Below are 15,782 nucleotides of genomic sequence, written 5' to 3' on the forward strand. Positions count from 1 at the left end.
TGCAAGAGAAAAACATATATTATAGTTTCTCCCTAATTGAGAAGAAGTGTTGTACTCATCGGTTTCCTAATAACAATGGTATTGATTACCTTTAATTGTTTGTTCTTTTACAGCTTTCTTTCAAAAAAGTCTTCATTTTTTACAAGGACCATTAATTTCCTGACTTTATAAAGTACTTAATGCCCCGTTAGTTAGTTGTTGTATAAAATGAAATAGTAACCAATCCTAAATGCCCTTCACCATACGACTTATTATAACTCACAGTTCAATGAGTTCTCCGATCTATAAAGAGTGAAGCAACTGCCTATTGTTTTCTAATTCTCTTCCTATTCTCCTCTTCCATCTCATACCTTTATTTTTTGTAGAGACAGTATTTTGCACAAAGGTGGTTCTAATGACTTTCATTGGTGGCACAGTGGCAAAACTGTGACTTCCTGGAACATACACACAATCCTCCTCACGTGAGAGTCCATAGAGGTCTACTCATTAATTTTAATAGAAAGCAAAACTGGTCCAGCATCTTCAAACTTGCATTCATTAATGTAAGAGCCTTCTGCTCCATGCCTCCCCCAACATAAAGCAACATTTTCTGCACATATTCCTTTTCCCTTTTATGTCTCTTTTATACCCTACCTTTCTGTACACATCTCTGAAACCCTGCTAACACACGTTATCTTGCAAAACTTAGGTCAATGTCTCCAAATGAATCTTTCTGCAGAGTACATACACTGCATAATATAATGCTGCAAATATGAACATTTTTCACTTTGATCAGATTCTCCAAAATTTTTTTTTCATCATCGCATTTTTGTATTTCAGATATTTAATGAGTACTACTTCTAAAAAAGTCACAGGACTATCTTGTGATCTGACTTACAGATGTGGATGAAAAAGTCTTAATAATTTTTAAAATTTTTAAGTTGCTTTCATTTTATAGAGTATGAAAGAGACAGATATACAGATTTTAGTGATTTGTGCTTATTATTTTTTTCCTGAGCAATTTTTGGTGTCTCTGGTTTAATAAACCTCAGTATTTCAGAAAAAAAAAGAAAAAAGTGTCTTTTCATAAATAGAACACAAATTGCTAAAAAATTATCTCATTAAACTTTGAATAAAAGCAACATGGAAGATAGGAAGTAAAGAATGTATTTGTTTTGCCAAAACAAAGTGTCTGCGAAAAAGGTTACCTTTGGTTAAGAAAACTTTCAGTACAAACAGTTTTGAGCAGCTTGAATATGTTATACTAGTGAATAAATTCCCTAACAGAATCGGATTTAACTGAGATTACAATCTGGGCCATCATATGCCCCAAAAGCCAAACCCAGTGATGTTAATGAGAGACTTTCTACTGACGTCAATGAGCTTTCGACCAAGCCCTAAAAAATTTTCTGAATCTAGTCAACAGAAATGCTCCTTTTTTTCCTTGCAACTCCTTCCATTTCTGTTCTGCACTTGGAAAATTACTAGTTGCTAACACTGGACTTCAAAAATGAGTTGAAGCTAAATGTATTTTTTTTTTCCACATACATAGACCTGAAACTGGTTTTTCACACTGACCTAGACAAGCGAAAGAATTAAACTTCAGCATCAGTTCAGATTTTACCTAACATTAAAGCCCATTATCACCAAGTGGCAATTTTTTTCCTACAGACAAGGCCAAAAGACGAAATATCTGGAAAGCTGCTTTCTTATTCATGCTTTGAGGACAGATGAGCCAAATACCATCCTTAGTGACAGTTCTTAAATGCACCCATACCATCAATTACATATACAAACAGTATCATTCCTAATTTTACCAGGAACTAGTTTCTTGGGTTTTTTTCAAAGTGGGTCCCAAAGACACTCGTGTTTCTGTGTATGTCACACACTGGTCACAGACACAAAGTACTTGAAACAGCTGCCTAAACCTCAGGAATCATCGCTGATCTTACCACATACATTTTGGGTATATGCAAGTGGGTTTATTTTTATAAATATATTCCGAGTATGAAACAAGTTTGTTAAAATAGAAGAAGCATAAGAACATAAGGACTGAGTGACACATAAAAGTAATATAAGGTGACTGTCAAAATCACGAATTGCTTGGCATTCAAATAGAACTCACAAGTATTTTCAAAACTACTAAAATTTCCCTGCCTCTATTTCTGGGGAAAAGGAATCATGACGGGGAGAGGACAAGAGAGTAGTTTGTGAGTAAAACATCATGAACAGACTCTGGATATTCAATTCTAATTCTTTCACATGTTCTGTATAAGCATGGAAAAATTCACTTCTATTTTTGCAGTTTAGTTTACTACCTGCAAAACAGGCACAAAAGAAGTAACTTCTGACATTATAAAGGTTTTGGAATGATAAACTCATTAATAACCTAGAGACGTCCTGCTAAAAGCATATCTATAGTGCCATGGTTAAGAAGACTTCATAGCTGGACAAAAAAGGAAAGGGGAGTGTTCTATACAGATTTTTTAAATAGATAAATTATATATTAATATATACATCTAAGTAATCATCCCCAAAACAAAATGTTTCCTTAGACTGCTCTTGTTAGATGTGCATGTATGCAGTGTTTGCATATCACATACATGGGCTATTTATACACTTGTGGGGTTTAAGATACACTCCACTTAATCAAAACACATATACAGTAGGGGAACAGCTGCAATCACATCTCAGTGGGCTAAATTACAGTACACCAGTGAATTATTCATTCAAAAAGATCTGTAGCAATCACACATTCATTGCGTGATTTGCAATCTGAGAGGAATCCTCTCCTTCCCGTACCAGCAGATGAGTGCACACACCAGCTAGTGCTGTTGATGAGAGTTCAACGTGTATCCTCTAGCACACCAGCTCAAGAATGTGTCTTCCACACTTGTCCATGATCTTTTTATTCTGTCACCCAGAACAACAATGTGAAATGCTCAACTATTAACTTGTCTTTCCCTTTACATCTCTCTGTTTTATTTTGCTCTTTCTTATGCTGTTACTGGGGAAAGTGAAAAAAACTTTCAATGGTTCTGGATTTTTACTTTTACCATGTAAACACAAAAGATACTTCCACATAAAAGCTACTCATGTCAATGGTTGCATAAAGCTTAAAAACTTCTAGCAAAGAAAATCCTCTGATATTACATATGAGAGTTTAACTAACCCCCTGAAAATACTCAAAGAAATCCTTAATGGCAAGAAAGATACATGAGCAACACTAAAATTAATCCCCTGAGAAGGAACTTCCCTCCCAATAAGTGAAATTCAGCAGGTTCCTTTTTTGAAAGGACAAATTCGCATAACGTTTTTTTAGTTACTGAGAGAAAAGCAGCAACACTGTGAAGAGTATTAAAGAACCTAAATACCTACTGCTGACATTTTAAAACTAAGTCCATCAAGCCACACATAAAACCTATCTCTCAGTCACAAAAACAGTGGAAAAACAGACACTCTTTTACAGGAGAACAGACTCTCAGCTGTGTAACCACTTCACCTGTTCAAGTTTGATTACATTCCAGCCTCTGGCACTGTTAATCCTGGTAACAGTTTTATGCAGTTAGCAGCTGCTTTGTGGATGGGGCTCTATTGTTCATTTGCATTGCGAACTGCTCTGCTGATGTAAGCTGGTACATTTCACTGAACTCTGAGCTGGGAGTGTACTCACCAACACCTGATGCTGCTGCTTCTTGCTTTTCCCACTTCAGAAAGGCGGACAAGGACCTACACAAATCAAACTGCTGAATCAAACACCCTGGGCTGTTCTTTCCTCCCCAACGACAGCAACAAAACTAAGGACTGGCCCACATTTCACATCTTCTGCTTCTGTTCCAAGCTAGAATCCACAGGAAGACTTGTTCCTTTACAAGAAAGTTGCCAAACAGCTTTCCACCTATGGAGGAAATACCTCTTCCAAGGTATAATGATAAAACAAGCTTCTGCCCTTTCAAGATGAGGTCAGTAATCTTCCTTTGTTAATCTTGGGCAAGCTTTACTTAATCTAGCCCCCTTGTCACCTTAGTGATTGACAGGAAAAGTCATGTCACTACACAATGGACTTACCCTCACTAAGCAATATCTTTTTTAAAGATTACACAATGTTACCCTTGCTCTCATAAAAAGTGTAAACATTTTGCTGTTAAAAGAAACTATTCATTCCAACTGTATCTTTCAAATTGTCTCTCTCCTTTTCCAGAGTCCAAGAGAGATCTATTTCAGTTCTACAGAAGGACAGTGAAAAGCTTAGTGAACAGAAACAGGTTACACCTGGTAAGATTTCCAAAATACCTTTTAGTGCTCTAAACAGATCTCATCTTCTCCTTCATCATCTAGAGATGCACATTATTCCTGTCTCCAATTAAACTCAAGACAGAAAACTCTTGTTTCTGTGACATTAAAATTGTGTCCCAAACCAACCAATAATCGAAGCAGAAGAAAACTCAGAACTAAGTCTGAAACTGTTAATTACCACCATATGGTACGTAAGGAGGCTGCATCTGCAGCAAAAAAAAGAAAAAAAAAAAAGATTATGAGAATCAAGCTTCTGGCTCTGCAGCCAGACACACCTGGAATAAAATACTTGTGCCTTTAAAACAAGCACTGATATTGTCGGATTTTAAGAAGCCTGTGATCCTAAAAGCAACCTAACAGGTTCTTTTTTTCAAAGCTGGAATTTTGCCCGTACTTTGCTCTTTTAGAATGTGTAAAGAAGACACGAAAGCCAATTTTTTTGCTCTGCTGTCTACATCAACCTATCTATTTTATAGTCTCCATAGTGACCAGGAAGGTGGTAACAGTATGACATAAGAGACAATCAGAAAATGGAATACTTCACAGAATACTTCACACTTCTGAAGACAAATTATTCTTAAGCAGTTTAGCACTGTTTGCAATTTATTTTTATTTATTTTACCTAATAAACTTTTAGGAAATTAATATCTATGTTTAAGATTCAACAGCATAGCTACTTCAAGTGAAAATCCAAAAGCTACAAAAACACTCCCAGTGCCTCCAGGAGGTCCACCAGCAATTATGAGAAAAACCAAACTTGACATTTCCAATATTTTTAAAGGTTTAAAAGAAACAAAACACACACACGATAGTCACAAAGCAAGAATGATCTTTTACTTTCTCTTAACATTCCATTTGCAATCTTTGCCGTAATTAATGTAATTAACTTACTTTAGGAGCATAAGTGCCATCAGCTTTCAATGGGAATCATATCTTCAAATCACTTAACTGATTTGGAAAACTCTCTACTTCTCCATTCTATGTCATCGGGGCTGTAGGGCAGACATTACCATAAACCTGTGTGGTTTATGGCCGCTATCACCCTGGCACCTTTGGAAGAGGAACATACATATTCCACAAGGCTTTGCACTGGGTTTTTTTACATGTTAGGATTTTTTTGCTTCTACTTTATATTTAAATAGGTCTTTTGTCTATAGGTTTCCTTCATGGAGCAAATTTGTTCATCAGTGGTGGAAAGGAATGATCCCAAGGAGAATTAAAAGAAACACTGAAGGATACAGGGAGAAAACGAGACTATGTAAAAGGGCATTGAGAAGGGGAAAAAAAAGTGAGAGAGGATAAATACACCATTAGGAAGTAAGAGCTGACAAGAACACATAATCCAAGGAGGGATAAAAGCAATGTCAAAGGGTGTCACGTAAATAAACCTAGAAAGATGTACATCCACAGGCTATGGTTCTGCAATTAGATCCATGCAAACCAACAGCTATTCTTACACAGATTTTTTTTTTTTTTTTTTCCTTAGGACTGTGGTTTTAATGATGACAAGGAACTGAAAGATAACGGAGAGTGAAGAAGTTGGTGAACAGATCTAGAGAGCCAGATGAAGAGGTCATCATGTCAGAGAAGTAAGATTTTTACTTGAATTAGGTGAACGCAGTAAAGAGAGATGCACATTTTTTTCTCTTTACTACAATTATATTAAATATATTCAAGTCAAATATTGTTTTGGCTTTGCCGAGATGATGTATTTGGGGCTCCATGATCCACATTTTAGAAGTATTACCAATTATCAGACTTAAAGAATCCTGATCACATCTTGCTCTCCCTCTAAAATGGTAATACTTTGCTTGGTACTGGGTTGGGTTTGGGTTTTTATGGCAATCATTACTATTTCTTGTCCTTCAGGTTGTATTTATTTGATGTCAAGTGCCCTATCTAATTAATAACCTCTTTTTGATGAAGCAGAAGATACACTGGCAGAGGTTTCAATGGGAAGATTAACAGGTATTTCCAGAGTTTGACATCCATAAACCTAGTTGAAAATTATTTGAAGCTCGAAAAGATGTCCATCTGCTCTATGAACTCTGTTACATCAGGCACTTTCCTTTCGTCTACCTTTTTTCTCCATATGTAAAACTGAGACAGTAATAAGTATTTCCTGTAGCTTAGGGCATTTCATATAATTGATGTAAAAAGCCCTGAGATTATTGGACAAAAGCCTCATAGTGGTTGTATTTTCATTTTTATTGATGCAATAAATACTCAGCTCTTACTCTGTGGTGCACTACAGCCCGATCATCTGAAACCGGAAATTGGGAACTCTCTCATATATCAAGTGCCACCCCACAATATCTGACAGCAACACTGAAATGTACTTTGATTTTTTCGAAATACCATGATACTCAGACTGCTGCCATAACTGCACAAGCGAGAGAAAATTTCAAGCGTTCTCAAGGTTTGGGTATGAGTTGTAAGAAACTGTTCAGCTGCATTCACACAAAAGGAATAACTTATAATCCGTTTTGCATTGATTTCTAACTTTATCTTCTGTGATTTACAGAACATAGGAGCAGATTTTTCAAGGATTTAAAGTATCTAAAGATATAAGGAGTTGCCTAGTGGGATTTTTGAAAATGCGCAGTAATATATATTCATTTAATTCCCTCTGATTTCATTATAGGTTCCTGAAAATAGAGTTGGAACCAAAACAGTGTGACTGGCTGACTCTCTGTGCTTCTTCAACAGACCATTATCAGCCTATCTACAGTACAGAGCACAATCTGATAACCGATGCTTTAAGGCAAACATTTCTTCTCTTGCTGTTCTGCATTCCAGCCCATCCCCACACACACAGCACAAGTTTAGTATTTCTTACTGCTTATCCCACCATTTCTACTTGATTTATTACAAATCAAAGAATTATATGCAAAGAGTGGTTATGTTTGTAGTAAAAAATATGAGAGAAAACGTTGTGAGTGAAATTTTAGAACCTTTTATATTGGATGTCTAACAGCGAGTTTTTTTAAATAATTTGCTTTTTTTGCTAAGATTTTGGTTTTATTTTTAGCCCACCTCTTTGTCCCATTTCTTGCAATGAAGTGTTCCCCCATATATACAAGTAAATTTCAGATCTTTCTACAGAACATATTTATTAAATACAGTAAAATAGCAATGACTACTTTGTATTGGGTAAATGTGGTTAGTGACATAATTCCTGACACTCATCCTAAGACCAGATCTCTCCTGCTGCTTCTTTCTCCAGCAAAACTCATTTTAAGAATGCAGTATAGGGTTACATCTATTTGCTCTCAAAATACTTAACAAACAAAACTGGCATTTTGAGAGCTCCTAATATGTTAGCTATAACCTGCAAAACAAAGAACATGTTGTACTATAACAGCCTTGTTATCTTCATGCTAGTAATCTTCATGCTTAAAAATAATAAATAAAGCTCTGCAAATGCACTTTTAAGACTTTTATGATCTCTTCCCTGGGGGACTAAAGATCACCCTTAAGACCTTGCTAAACAAAAAATAAGACTACTTATCAAAACAGCTTGGTAGAGTCTTCAGCATACATTAAATCCTTTTAATAGTTTGGAAATCATGCAGTATAAAACTATTATCTTTGTAAAAATACAAGCTTACTAACCACATACAACAACTCTGGTTTTGTAAGTGTAATAAAACCTATGTTGAGTGTCAAAAACAGTTTCATCACAGCTTTCTTACTATGAAACAAACCCATTGTCTGTGAAAGAATGGGAGAGGACCATCTGAAGAGAATTCAGGGATACAATAAAAGGAGCGCCATAGGCTAGCAATGGCTCCAGAGCTGTTCCCAGCTACCTAGTTTTCATATTACTATTCACCACAGTTTTCAGATGGGAAAGGGATGTAAGATCACCTCATCAGTTCTCTGGTAGCCTACTAAAAATCGTACCAGACAGACACACTTTACCTCATTCCTTTGTCTGGGTGGCTGGGAAATAAAACAAGCCACTTACAATTTAGTCAAAACTGTGTCCTCTGTTTTGAGGATGATTTACATGATATCTTGTCTCGAGTGAACAACCCTCCAAACTGCTTAACAGAAGAAAAGAAAATATACTGTGCCCATAAGGGCCTGGGCTCACGTTCATACTAAGGTAGCGTGATTTTGTCAAGTACCTAAAGCAGGTATACAACAAAATGGCACATTCAGCCCTCTGGTGTGGTCCCAGTTGTTTCATTTGGGCTAGAAAAATGTCTCAGACAATGAGGTATCCTATTCCCCCTATAAATATCCTACACAGTAAAAAAAAAAAAAAAAAAAAAAAAAATCTGAAACATTGCCTCATATTTGCTTTCTTTCAACCCAAACCTCTTCTTATACAGCTGCTTCTTCCAGCATTTTGGACTATTCCTCTTCCGTATCAGAGCGTGTACCATGCACATCTTTTTGGACAGTTAGCATATATTTACTTTATTATTACCATATTTAGCCTTTCTCTTTCTTTCCTCACAAATCAGGTCCTTCAACTCTTTAATCATTTGTTGCTTGCATCTGAAATACCTCCAGTTTGCTGAGTTCTCTAACGGGGCCAGAACTGAACACATTATTTCACGTGTTATATTACCAGAGTTATGAGAAAAAGGACAATTACCTTGTTACCACGTTTTTTGCTGCCTTGTTACATGACAAGCTCATATCTAATTTGTTTTATCACACCTAAAGCTTTTTCAGCATTACTGTTTTTCCAACAGCATTACTGTTTTACTCCCACTGATTATCTGTGGTTTGGATTACTTTATTCCTTTGGTAGTATGGTTTTATTCTTCCTGGTGCACCAATAGCAACTTCAATAGGTGCCCTGTAATTCACTTATTCAGACTGCTATAACAATGTATTTATTTCTCCACATTTCTAAAATGTGGCTACAGGCACTCACTGTTCTATGAATCCCATAGAACTAGACAGTTTACAGCAAGCAAAGGACTACCATAACCATATTCCTTCCAGTCCGCGTTTTTTTCCAGCTACCTCAGAATAACACAAGAGAGATATTGATATATAAGTAGGAGGCTCTGACAGGTCAGGTTAAGAAAAAAAGTACTAAAATGAAGGACACCTGTGCAGGGTATATTGCTGTAGGAATTTCCTCCTCATTTCTACTGAAGGAATTCCTCTGACAATCTAGGCCACTGCGGCTTTTCAAAGAAAGTACCTATCTTTTTCTGACATTCAGGGTATCTGCCTCTTTCTACTAGTTACATAAAATCATATTGTAGCACCATTCTACCCTCCTCTCAAGAACTTTTTGTTTTGTTTTGTTTTGTTTTTAAATACTTTACCTGGAACATTCAAATGGGATGCATAAACACTGTATGAAGGAAGCTCCTCGCAATGCATGCATATTTATGGACTGAATTCCATGCAACTTCCAATAATCAACTCTTTTGGAATTATTTGTTCTTTACACTTTTGAAGATCTTAGCTCACACGTTTAATATCGAGAATCTTGCGAATATCCTACATGAAAGGTAGGTGTGTGGCTAAATCTACTATGCTTTTAAAATAATCTTGTTCTGCTTTATGTATGTTGTATATTGTTCATGAACCTTCTCATTTCACATCTATTTATCTACTTGCACTGTGTATTTGTTCTCTTGCTTTTCAAAAGCTTACAACTGGACTTACAGCGTGATAACTGTCAAAATCATCTTTGCCTCCACAGAGATTAGTATCACTTTATTTCTTTTTCTGAAAGCAATCTTCTGGAAGCTCTCATTTTTCAGAAGGGCCAGAAAACATTACTTTATTAAAATGGAATAGCTAGTTGAGAAATAGTCCCATTGTCTCCACTGGAGTTAACTGTAGCATAAGATACCACATTCAGAATATGAATTTTTCAAAATGAATTCTCTTGGTTCAGAAGTATGTTTGTCTCATTCATTTATTTTTGAAATGCGTATCATCTAGCACATGGGACTCACAGATCTGCTTTCATGTAAGCTATTGTTTTACATGCTTTTTATAGACTTCACTAAGTACTTCCTCTCTACAGCTTACTCTCTAACGCTTCTTCAATAATGGCTACACAAACAATAATTGATAAGATTTTTCCAAGCAGTAACTGGTTGCATCCTTTTTAACAATTAAAAGACCTATTTGCACTTCAAAATTTATTTCACCTGCTCTTCTGTCTTTTATAACTTGATTTTCCTTCTATCAATGACTGCTCCACAATTTTAATGAAATAGAATTTGGAATTCTGGTATAAACCAAAGTAGTTCTCTCAACTTTGGAGGACAGAGGATGGTGTTTGATCACAGAATGTGAAATATATCAGAACAATTAACAAAAACTAATATGACAAAAGTCAATCCACATAACACTTGATCCATAAATACGTGTTAGAGCTACTAAAAAAATTGTTAATTACTCCCCACAAAATCCCTTTCAAATACTGCATACAGGGCAAATTAGGAAATTACATGAACTGTCTTGCCAGTTTCCAAAGCAACGTAATCGCAGAGCACAATCAGCATCCAAGGTTTACCGAGAACCGATTCTCTGTTCACTCTTTTGGGTCTTAGTACACCTAAAATGGTAATATTCTGCTCAGGTGAGCAGCATGATGTCATTTTATCATTTAAGTCCCATTCTAAAGCTCATTCAAGCAGAGCTTAAACAAGATTTAAAATGCACATACACACCACACCCAGGAGCCAGTTTAGACTGCGGTTGAGATGCAGACAACCCAGCTAATTCTGATTTATGACAGATTCAGAGTTGTTCTCACTCTACAGATCAGTTATTCTTTCTTCTGTTCCTTTAAATTGCAGTCAGTAGCATACACAGCCTACTATGCAGAGACCTTTGTAATAAGATATCAAGGGATGTTGTGACACTCCTGATTAAGAATTATACAGTAAGCAAACTGTACAGAAATGCTGATTTTCCTCCCCTTTCTCGTCACTTACCTAAATTATTCTGAGTAATACAAATGATCTTTATTAGCTCTAAGGCAGTTCTCCTACATGATTTTTTTTTTTTTTTTTTTAAGAAACCTTATTCCTGTGGCTGATTAAGTCCACCATACATTTTCCTTAACAAATAATTTTGTGCAGTTCTATGTCAAGTTCGTAAACAAAAAACTCTGAAGAACATCTATTCTTCTACAGTCACGGCCAACTACCCACCATCAGCAGATGATGAATAACTTTTGCTGGAAGTAACCCTTCTTCTCCAAGCTACTCTTTGAATCACTGATTTCTGAGTATTCCCTAGTAGTTTTCAGTCATCATGAAGTGATGCTGAAAAACCCACAGAATTGCCCAACTCAAATAAGACACACACAATTTTCTCTACTTTGGCTGGAAAGAAGGTAAGCCTACTTTGTGACGAGGAAGTACTGGTTGACTAATAGAGCATGGTTTTACAAAATCTGACTTTTTCTGACCTTAAATTTATCAAGAATGAGTCTCAGGATGCGATCCAGAGAGGTGTCACTGTGCCCACCAGCACTGAGCTGACTTACAGAAGGTTTCTAACAAAAAGTTCTCTGCAATCCATTCATTACACTTAGCAACATCAAACAGGGAAAAATAATTAAAAAGCTCCTATTGAGCACCTAGAGACCTTGAGGACAGGCAGAGGGTGAACACAAAGACAGGGTACTTGGTTATAAGAGTCACACATCATCTTTCTTTTTATATACATATTACACACATATGTATGTATTCACACACATTGAAGAAACTGCAGTACATTTTAGAGGGTTCTCTTATTTTCTTCCTCCCTTCTATTCTGGTCTGTGAGTGTCTACACTCACAGTATACATATTTAAAAGAGTTACATGAGATTTTTTTATGTAAGTTTTTTTAATCTTCAGATATACACGTATGTGGAGACTACATATTTGAAAAAATAAATTGCCTGAATAAATTCAATTATGTGAAGTAAGAGTGAAAATCGCATGCAAATGACATTATAAACAGGAACTATGCTGAGAGCTTATTTGTACTGCATCACGTACAAGCAGGCAAAAGCTAGTTCCTGACATATAAGACCAGTCCATCTGAACAGCATACAGTCTTCCCCAAAGTATCTTTGACAGTACTGGAGGTTTACAGTTTTCACTTACAGATTTATATAACGCTCTTGTCGATACAATTTGGCATAAAAATTTTGCTATTCAAACATCACATAGTGTCTCATAACTTAAGGTTCAAAGAAACTTTTAAAAATAGAGGGCTGAAAGAAGATGTTACAGTGACACTAAGCTGCAACATCCAATACACCTGACCACTGACTGCTTTCTTGAGTAGTTAATGTAATATCTCATAGTTACTTTTCATATTAACAATAGTTATAATATGACCAATTTGTTTCTTTCATCGGTATCAGGCATTAATTTGGAACCGTATTTGTGTCATGTTTGTGTAAAGTACTTTCTTACTTCCATCCAGGCCTTTTGTTAAAGAAAAACCAAACCATTTGGAAGGAGCAAATACATACTCTGCCAGCTGCCCCGTCTTTCAACCCAGTTTTACACAATTTTATCATATCGGTTTTCACTGATGATCTAGGAATCAGACTCATAAAATAAGGAAGTCTTTACATTGTAGGTTCAAGTTCACCTCAAGCCTATACAAAACAAGAAACTGTTATCACATAAGGAGTTGGTAATGTGAAAAGATTAGCTGATCACAGGTACCCAAATCAGCTAAAACATCATCTTCACAGGAAAAAAACTGGGCTCAGGAAGGCCCATAGAACAGAACACGGATGGACAGTTATATTTTCAGTGACTAAATGTAGAACTTTTCTGAGGACTGTCTAAACAACATCCTTTTGTAAACATTTTTCCATTAAGATATTAATTATCAGCCCGTTTTTCCTAATTTCAGCACATATTCTTTAAAGAAGCTGGCCAGAATACTGAATGGTTAGCAAGAGTTTCAGAAGTTCCCCATCAGCAAATTGCATTTACCTCCACAGGCTATTTTGAGTGAAAATGGGATCACTTGTTCAGAAGACTAAACTGTTCTGGAAATCTCATTTCCAGAACACATTTTATTTTAAGCCTTTGTGTGCAAGTTTATTAATTTTCATTATAGCTATTATTCACTTAAATAAGAAGCAGAACTTTCTTCCTTGGAAGTAACAGAATGAGTCTTAGTACCAGAGGTCAGCTTATGCACAGTGTACACTTAATAAAATATGACTAGAATTAGCTTCGTAAATTTCTCAAAAGAACTACTAGTTTGTCTTAGGTTTTATTCTTTTGCTTAAGCACTGATGAACAGAAACACTCTCTTACAATACTCAGTAAAGATATTAATGAAAATAAACTGGAAAATAGATGGCAACAAACATTGGAAATTGCTAGCCCATCTTGTGACTGCAAGGGTTGCATTAATTTGAGATTGGCACAGATAGTAGAAGTTTACATGGAAGCTCTGCTTTGTGCTCTGCTTCTGTAACAGGTGAACCTCCAACAATGGATGGGGATAAGCAGAACAGTGGCTTTAAAATGTCATCTTTATTCAATATATTTGCTCCCCATGAATCTCCTGAGTCATGTGTGCTTGCTTTATTGAATAAATTTTTTTAACTGCCATTAGCACTAAAGAGTCAATACAGCTACAAAGAAGGAGCTGGACTCTGCAGACATATCATCAACAAAACAGTCAGTTAAGTACCATTTGCAAAATGTTTATTACTAGGGATGACATGAGGCAAAAAGGACACAGCTTTATTTTCGAACCCCAGGTTAAGTTATAGCATTATAGGCAATTAATAAAAATATCATATTTTTATGCAACTAAATTTGACCTCTAAAGCCACAGCAAGACAGAAAAAATGGGACCCTTTAATGTCATTTTTACGGTCATTTATCTGACTATAACCACACTTTAAAGTGTTAAGGTCAGCTGGTCATGCAGCATGAGCTACACTTCTGACTAGCATGCACCACATTTGACTTGAGAGTAAATAAGGGACTGACACTCCATTAACCTTCACAAGTACAATTATTTATCAAAATAGTTCAAAAGAGAACTGATAAATCTGGAAGTGAAAAATGAAACTGTAACAGAACAAACTGATCCTTTGCCAGTGATGGAGAGCTATTTCCTACCACAATTCCTGGGACAAGTCCTCCACATAGTTTTCTAACACAGCTGTCCATTTTAAAGGACCATCCCTTAATTCACATTGGCTTTGACAAAATCTCAGAGCTTTTCTGTTCTTTTTTTTATTTCTATCTTCTTTCTTGGAAATAAAATATGCTAATATCCTTTATTCACAGGAATCTTCAAACACTTTCCTCAGAAACACATGTAGAAAACTCTGACACATTTGGTCCTATTTACTCCTTGTGATTTCAGCACAAGGACCACACCTGTTCACAATACTCCTATTTGGTGAGCTGACCATCATCTTCCTACCACAATATAAAGTTTGTTTCACTACAGGACTTATGGTGGTTTATAGCCATGTGGTCTTCAAATTTTGTTAATTCTGTAAGTTTTCTGTAATACCCTTATGTTGTGAAATTCTGCCCAAATTCCTCACTGAAGCATGAGGGTGAGCTGTTCATCGGCAGCTGTCATCTGCCATCAATTACTTGGACTTTCTGACTGCAGAAGCACTCTGTATTTCCAAAGAAGGGGGAGTTTGCTCAAAATCTTCCACCAGAAAGTGTCAGGAGGGGGAGTGAAAAGAAAAGGGCTTCACCACATGAAGATTCACTCATGACTGACTGGAAATTTCATCCATCATTGCCATCTTGTCTTGCATACTGGTTTTCCCGTGGCAGTAAAGCACACCCCTTTATTCCACTTCACCCTAGACTGATCTCAGTCTCTCTCAGATGCACAAATGTTGTAGTTACCACAGCAGAGCTCCAAAAAAAGCAGTTGTGTCCAGCAAACTAACTATCTTCCTAGCCTTTGCTCTCCCTTTAAGATCAGTACTTACTTCACTGCTTTGTACAAACGCATCGAGCACAAACAGCTATGGTTTCCAGCTGGCTCGTACATATACCTTCTTTCTGGTGGTCACAAGACAAAATCTCAAATCTCAAAATGTAAAAATAGAGAGACAAGGGAGAAAGAATCGCTTGAAGGGGAATGTGGCTCTTCTCTTACCAAGTAGCCCAAAACACAGTAAAAAGAACGGAACTGTTGGCTGATATCAAGGTCAATTTTTACTAAGCGTCTTCTAACAAAGTGGAAAGATTGACTTGGTAACTCCTTTTAACAGAGGATTTATTACATCCATAAAATACAGAACAGCACAACTGTCATTATATCAGTTACCTTATTTCAGCTTGTTCAATCAGTGGATTCCTTAAAGATCATAAAAGAAGACAGATTTTAATTTTAGATCTGTTGCACACTTTATTTTGTGCATATGAAAATAATTGTATTTGGAAGACTGAGTACTTACTAAACGTGACTCAGATAATTGGTATCATCAGGTCTGATGTTTATTTTTTCCCACTGACTTCCAGATCAAATCTCTAAAATCTAAAATATTTCCTCCCTGCCAAT

General features: G+C 36.1%; 1 protein-coding gene across 17 annotated transcripts in view; it reads right to left on the minus strand.

Annotated features, from left to right (window-relative positions):
* Window positions 1-15,782, minus strand: part of SOX5 (SRY-box transcription factor 5) — a 644,656-nt gene that overhangs the window by 225,699 nt on the left and 403,175 nt on the right. The window lies entirely within an intron of this gene.

Source organism: Strigops habroptila, chromosome 3, assembly GCF_004027225.2.
Source record: "Strigops habroptila isolate Jane chromosome 3, bStrHab1.2.pri, whole genome shotgun sequence".
NCBI lineage: Eukaryota > Metazoa > Chordata > Aves > Psittaciformes > Psittacidae > Strigops > Strigops habroptila.